Source organism: Ictidomys tridecemlineatus, chromosome 4 (assembly GCF_052094955.1).
Source record: "Ictidomys tridecemlineatus isolate mIctTri1 chromosome 4, mIctTri1.hap1, whole genome shotgun sequence".
NCBI lineage: Eukaryota > Metazoa > Chordata > Mammalia > Rodentia > Sciuridae > Ictidomys > Ictidomys tridecemlineatus.
The window spans coordinates 93670-101699 of NC_135480.1; positions in this window are offsets into that span (position 1 = coordinate 93670).

The following is an 8030-nucleotide window of genomic DNA, read 5'->3' on the forward strand; positions in this document are numbered from 1 at the left end:
GTCTGTGTAGTGCAATACAAAGTTGCCCCGGTGGTATTCAAAAGGAAGGTGTCTGGGAGTTGCAGGCCCCCAGGGATTCTGGGTAGTATAGTCTTGCCCTCTACCTCCATAGCCCTCACTGTGGAAGCCTCTGAGAGTTCTAGGCCACATGGACACAGGGCACCTCCAAGAATTCCAGGTAGTCTAGTTCAGCACCCTACCCTGAAGCCCTCATTATTGCAGATCCTGGGAACTGCAATTCCCCCTGAGGATTCTGGATAAGGTAGTCCACTGTTTTGCCTACATGCCCCTACTGCAGGGCCATGAGAACTGAAGGCCACATGCTTGCCTTGGTACTGAAGACCTCACTGAGAAAGCCTCCTGGAATTGCAGGCAGCACACTCACCAGTGTGTCCCCAGGAATTGTAAGTAGTGTAGTCTGACCTGCATAATGCAGAACTCTAACTTGGGAGGCCTCTGGAAGTTGCAGGCTGCATACTCACCTGGGCAACACACCCCACCAAGGATTATGGATACTGTAGTTAAGTTCTCAGTCCAACAGTCCTCACAACAGAGGATCCTGAGAGCTGCTGGCACCGAGATTTGTGTGTAATTTAGCCCTGTGTTTTTCCTACTCACTGCAGAAAATTCTGAAACTAAAGTTCCCCCTTAGGATTGTGGGTAATGCACTTCAGTGGTTTGCCCACTCACCACAGAGGATTCTCTGGTAGCTGCAGTCTCTAATCCCTGCACATTCCTGCTAAGGATCACAGGAGCTAAAGACCCCATGCTTTCCCTGGGACCCTGGAGATTCTAGGAAGTGAGCACTACCAACAAAACCATCACCATCATCATCCGGGACTTACAGGGTTCCAGGGTATGTAGGCATCCCCAGAGATTCTGAGCATTGAAGTCTGGTATTCTGCCCTTACAATTCTCACCCCCAGAGGCACCTGGGCAGAGCAGGCACCCAAAAGTAATTGGCAGCATAGTTTGATTTTTTGTCAGTACAGCCCTCTCTGCAGAGGTCTCAGCAAGCTGCAGGTCCCCAAGAATTATGGGTAGTACAGTTTGTCATTTGACCCATGCTGCCCTCACTTCAAAAGGCTCTGGTAACTACAATGAGGAGTCTGTAGTTACCCAGGATTCAGGGTACTGCAATCCATCATAATCTTTACATCAATAATACATCATAATCTTTACAAGCAGCAAAATACATGGCCCATAGACAAAATTTCATTGATTTTAGCAATCATGTAGAGGAAACAGTGAAATTTGTAAACTGGAATAAGAAAAATTTTAAAACATTAATATTTCAAATAGAGACCCCAAATTTGAAGTACTTTCATGTAAGTCTTAAAGTACAGTCATTCTTTCAGAAATTCTTGAAATGTTTAGAAAGAAATCAAATGAAATATAAGTAAATGCAGACATACTTTGTTCAGGTCTCAATATAATTAAGATGAAATTATCTCAAACCTGACCTGAAGATTCAGTGCATTCCAGAAATTCCCAAAAAGCTGTTTTTAAACCTAGACTAGACAGCACTGACTGCAAAAGGACACACTTCAAGAAGCCACACATATGCATTCCGGAACCTATCAAAATACTCTCTAGACTTGCATTGAAAATGGGAAACTGTGAAACTATAGAAGATGTGCATGACCACATGTTTCATGATGAGGTTCTAAATACAGCCCCCCCAAAAAAAACAAAATCCATGAAAGCTGGGGATGTGGCTCAGTTTTTAAGCACCCCTGGGTTCAATCCCTGCTACCAAACAAACAAACAATAACAACAACAAAACCTTGAAAGAAAAACCTGATAATGTGGACTGTATTAAACTGTTCTGTTAAAAAAATCATATTAAGGAAATAAAAAGACAAGTCAAAGACTGGGGGAAATGTTGGAAAGTATATGTCTAAAACAAACTTGTGTACAAAATATAGTAAGACACTCAACAATAACACAACATAATGGGTAAAGATCTAAACAGACAATGCACAAGAAAGATACAAGATGGCAAAGAAGCATAGAAATGACTCTTAGTATCACCTGCCATGAGGAAAGCACAAACTAAGACCCCAAGGTGCACTGCACAACTACTAAGCTGCTAAGGTCTTTACTAGGTGCAGTATCAACCATGAGGATGATGAGCAGCCACAGGAACTCTTATGCATTGCTGGTACAGCACACAACAGCTCACCACTATCAAAAAAAATGGCCATTTTCCCCAAAGTTAGACATGGTGTCACCATATGGTCCTAAAAATATAGAAAACTGCCTCAAAAATGTATATTTAGATAACAGTAGGCAATTACATATAGCAGTTCTATTCACAATGCCCCAAATACCTTAAGCAATCAGGATGTGCTTCAATGGGTGAACAAATAGCATAACTGCTATGAATCCATTCCATGGAGGCCCTGGTGTCTCTGAGCTCCCCCAGGTCTCTACTCTGGTCTTGACCCTGGACTGCCTTTAACTTTGCACACCTCACAGGGGGAAAAGTGAATTCTGAATAGAAACACCTGTAAATGCAGCTGATAAACTCAGGCTCAGAATGCAATTGCTGCCTATGGAAAGAGATTAAAAGTTCTGGATGTGGGTGGTAAACTCAGAAAAATGCAAGCACAACAACCCAGGCCTACATCTTTGTTCATAGGAGCTTCCTGGGGAACAACAGACAAACATGGAGGCAACTCCAGGATCCCCAAAGAACCACATCTAGGGGAGAACCTGGAGGTGGCTGCCATTAGGGCCCCTGTGACCCACCTCTGATTAGCTTAGAGGATATTATGCTACAGCTTCATACCCCCGTCCCAATTTTAATTTCCTCTCTTTCCTCAGGTTGCAAATGCATCCTGAGCTTGGATTCTATTGATTGATTAGCTTGTTTAGTGTTGCAGAGAGCTGTGCCACTAACTAGTCCTGATGCACAACCTCAGATATTCACTGTTCTGGTTATTCAACATATGTTTGCATATTTTAGCTAAAATAGAGCCCATCATCCCATGTTTTGATCCATCAGAATCTTATCTTTATACCCTAATCTTTATCTTTTTTTTTAAAGAGACAGTGAAAGAGGAGAGAGAGAGAGAGAGAGAGAGAGAGAGAGAGAGAGAGAGAGAGAATTTTTTAATGTTTATTATTTTTCAGTTCTCAGCGGACACAACATCTTTGTTGGTATGTGGTGCTGAGGATCAAACCCGGGCCGCACGCATGCCAGGCGAGCGCGCTACCGCTTGAGTCACATCCCCAGCCCCTATCTTTATATCCTACAGTTACCACCCAGTTAATCCCTATCAGTGGATAATTAGGTTAATACTTTCATTAGTTTGGTGAACTGATGCAGTTTAATGCTCTCAGGATCCAGTCATTACACATCTAAATTTTCTCTCATTGACTCACATGAGATTTTTAAAGGACAACTCATATCTAAACCACAATAGCTATGAATACCATAAGAACATGAAAGGACACAGGGCAGCTATTATATTAGCCTTAGATGCTACACTATGGATATCATATTAGTATTAAAGATCATAGGGAGATACTATTTTGTTTTAGATGTTATAATATATATTATATTTGGATGACAGACCATAGGGCAGCTATTATATTAGTTTTTGATGCCATGTTGTGAATATTATTTTAGTATTAGAGGCCATGATGTGGACATTATATTAACATGGAAGCTGTTGTATTAATGTTCAAGTCCACTCTACAAATACTATATTTGTATCAGAGGCCACATGTGGACACAATAGCATCAAAAGCTACTATGGATAATACATTAGCATTAGAGGCTGCACATGAACAACATGTTAGTATTATCACTCTACCATAACAGTATTATGACACTGCCATATCCAGGAAGGAGGCACATACCCTCTGGTGGTCATTAGGACCCAGCACAGAATGCTTCAATTCAGTGGTGTATGGGCACCCCCTGACATTCCTGAGAAATGGATGAAATTCAGTACTGTATCTATATTACTCAAGGCCATGATTTTGGAAATTCAAACTAAAATGAAACCCAGTATCCTTGTTTTTTTAAGAAATGGTGATTGAACAAGTTATTCAAACCATATTGAGTGAAATGAATGTAGACAAAAACAGAAACTCCTACAAAATTTAGTTATGGACTATTAGCATGTGTGAGGCCCTGCATTCAACCCCTCATACCAGCTCTACAAACTTTCTAATGCTGAGCTACTTCCCCAGTCCTTGATGAGTTTTAACTCACAATACCAAATACCAACTGACTGAAAAAAAATACCAATAACATGGACTCTATAAAGTTCAATTTTTACGAAGTGCACTGTTGCAGGCCAACAATCCCAATTACTCAAAAAGGCTGGGGCAGGAAGATTGCAAACTTGAGCCCAGCCTAGAAAATTTTGTAAAGGATGGGCTATAGCTCAGTGGTAGAGCACTTGCCTAGTTTATGTGAGTCCTGAGGTTCAATCACCAGCACTATACACACACACACACACACACACACACACACACACACACACACACACAATTTTTTCCTACTCTGTAAAATATGGCAAATAGTTATACAAAATTATGTTCAGCATCCCATATCATCAGGGAATCATAAATTAAAACAATAGTGAGGTAGTATGACACAGCTATTAGAACTGCTGAACTCTAAGAAACAGCAGCGCACCAACAGCTGCAGGATGTGAGATACCAGCAGTCTCAGGCATTACTAGGAGAACATGTGGCATGGCCACTTTGGAAGATGATGTGCCAGTTCTTCCCAAAGCAAAAAAGTCCAATCTATGACCCAACAGTGTCCCTATAAATTATCCTCATTTAGAGAAATTCTTTGAAAAGGTATTTCAAAACAAAACTAGCATGTAATTATGCATGGCAGCTCTATGAGGCTGATCAGATCATAAATAAGAACATCCTCCCATAGCTGAATGCATAACCAACACAGAATAAAAGGAATGAACTTCCAGCCTACACAGAGACATAGATAAATCCTACCTGGTAATCCTACTAAGTAAAATAAGCCAGGCTGAAGAGGCTACATGCTGTATGGTTTACCTTTTATGACATTCTAGAAAAGACCAATTACAGAGGAAAAGTTGTGCAGGATGAGGCCCAGGAGCCTCCCAGCACAGGAGTCTCCATGTACATGGAGTAGGGGTGCACCACCCTTCCTGTGGTTTTTCTCATGACCATCCTCCATCCTGAAGCTGCCCCAGAGTTCACCAAAAGTCCTTATTAAAGCACAAGCCCCTCCTAGGCCCTCAGGAGATTCTACAGGATTTAGGAGCTCTGTGCAAATAACCAAGGTAAAAGAATCAATATTAGAACAAAAACTGCTCCTAATACCTCTGTCACTCAGAAAATATAAAGATTTTAGGAGTGCTGTACCAGGAACTGGGTGCAGAGGCTGAATGTGTATATCTTTTTTTTTCTTTTTTTTTCTTTTTTTTTTTTTTAGTTTTCGGCGGACACAACATCTTTGTTTGAATGTGGTGGTGAGGATCGAACCCGGGCCGCACGCATGCCAGGAGAGCACACTAACGCTTCAGCCACATCCCCAGCCCTGAATGTGTATTTCTTATTATGTCAAAATCCATAATCTGGAGCAATAATAAATTCATTGCTCATAATGAAACAATGAATTATTTATATGGCAGAAACTGGGAGCTAGATGGGGTGTTATGATAAACAAGGGGTGAAGGCAGAAGGATATATGTCATAAGGGGTCAGAATCCACAGACTGCAGATCAGTATAAACTCACATTTTGCTTAAAACATTCACAGATAGTTCCACATAAACATAGTTATAACTAGGGGATATGAAAAGATTAGAATACATATACACTTCTTTGCATTGTCAGTTGTGTGGATCAAGATGCAAGATGAAATATGTTTTATAGACTTTTTTAAAGACCTTTATTTTATTTGTTATTTTTATGTGGTGCTGAGGATCAAACCCAGTGCCTCACACATGCCAGATGAGTGCACTACCACTGAGCTACAGCCCCTGCCAGATGAAAGATTTTATTATCACTCTCTAATCAAAGGAGCCAGGACTCTTTGAAGAAATGGCTGATACTAAGAGTAAGACAGTAAATATATAAGTCAAGGTAATTTAAATATCAGAAAGAAAAAACTTTGAGACAAAACCAGAAAATATGTTAAAGGACAACAGGAGATAATGGAAAGATCTCCAATGGAAAGAATTCCCAATGGTTAAAGTAGGGATGAATTGAGCAGCAAAGTAGTATTTAAAAAGGGCGGGGGAGAACAAAAAAACAGCTTAAGCAAACTATCCAGATGACTGATATATATAAATGACTGAATACACAAACAAATGAGGTTGAATAGAAACCTCTTGTGCAGAAGAATTCCATATAATTGAGAGAGACACAGTCATCAAGGAGGTAGAGCTAACTCTCTGATCCCTAAGCATGGGCTGTGCATTATGACTTCCTCCAGAAGAACAGACAATGTGGACATGCAAAAAAAGAGTAACATCACAGTAAGAAACCTGAAAGGCCCTTCCTCAAGCAGGGGAGCACAATCAATACTACCATTTCACCTTGAGGGCATCAGATGATAGAGCTGCTTTTCATCTCAGTGACCAGCTTCCCCCAGTCCAATATCCCCAGGCTAAATATGAGAAACACAAGGAAACCTGAAAGGCACTGCCTCAGCCAGGTGAGTACAGTCAATACTAATATGACAATAAGGACAAGAGATGACAGAGCAGCTCTTCACCTCTGTGACCTGCCTCCCCCAGACCCACAGCCCCAGTTTAAATATGAAAAAAGGAAAATTCAAAAAAATTATAAAAATACCTGACAAGTCGTCCTCAATGCTCTCAAGGTCATCAGAACAAGGAAGTTCATAGAAACTGTCACCCCAAGAGAAGTCTATGGAGACATGATGACTGGATGTCATGTTGGCTCCTAGATGGGATCCTAGAACAGGAAGACACAGAACTGAGAATCCAAAGGATATGTGACTTCAGTTAATGTTAACATACCATTATTTTTTCTGCATGACAAATGGTCTAAGATGTTAACACTTTAGAGACAGCTCACCTAAGTCATTACAAGGGAAGAAACCAGATTGAGGCTACCTGGGAAATATCTGCACTTTCTTTTCAACCTCTGTATAAAGATAAAACTAAGCCTGGCATGGTGGCACATGCCTGTAATCTCAGCATCTTGGGAGGGTGAGGCAGGAGGATTTCGAGTTCAAAGCCAGCCTCAGCAACTTAGCGAGGCCTTAAGTAACTCTGTGAGAACCTGCCTCTAAATAAAATATAAAAAAGGGCTGGGGATGTGGCTCAATGATTAAGTGCCCCTAGATTCAATCCCCAGTACCTCCACACCAAAAAAAAAAAAAAAAACAAACAAACAAACAAACATTAAACTACTCTAAAGTAAAACCTTAGGACATGGTTATATTTTCTCAAACACTTACTTGTTTAATTATTCATACAGTTAGGGTAACTAGCTAGTTCTGTATTTTATTATGAACATTCATAACACAAAAATCAAATAGTTCAAACTAACATAAAATTCAAAGTATGTGCTTCTTTTACATATTTCATGTTGAAGTAATAACATAAGTAAACTCCTTATATTTTTATGCTGTCACTAGGTTCTGGGTTTGCCTTCTTAAAACTTGATCAATAGAGGAGAAAAAAAATTGACATTTTAGAGATTCTATTTCAACTCCTGGTTTAACTTTACTGAAAGAGTGACTTTATATTAAAAAAAAAAAAAGTCCTAATGCAAATTGACTCACTGTGTCTGAATCATTTATCCCAAAGAATCCTTGTCTCTAGTTTATTTCTATGCATACCTTTTTAGCAGCAATATAATCAAATATTTGTGACTGGGACAAATAGTCAAAGAAATACTCATCTCCTGCAAGAACTCTGCAGGAAGTGGTGAGCCAAGAGAAGCAGAGGTGTCAGCTTGGTCCAGAAATTATATTAGATGCTGCTGTGTTGTGAGAAAACACTTTACCTTTTAGAAATCACAAGGAGCTAGGGATGACCACAC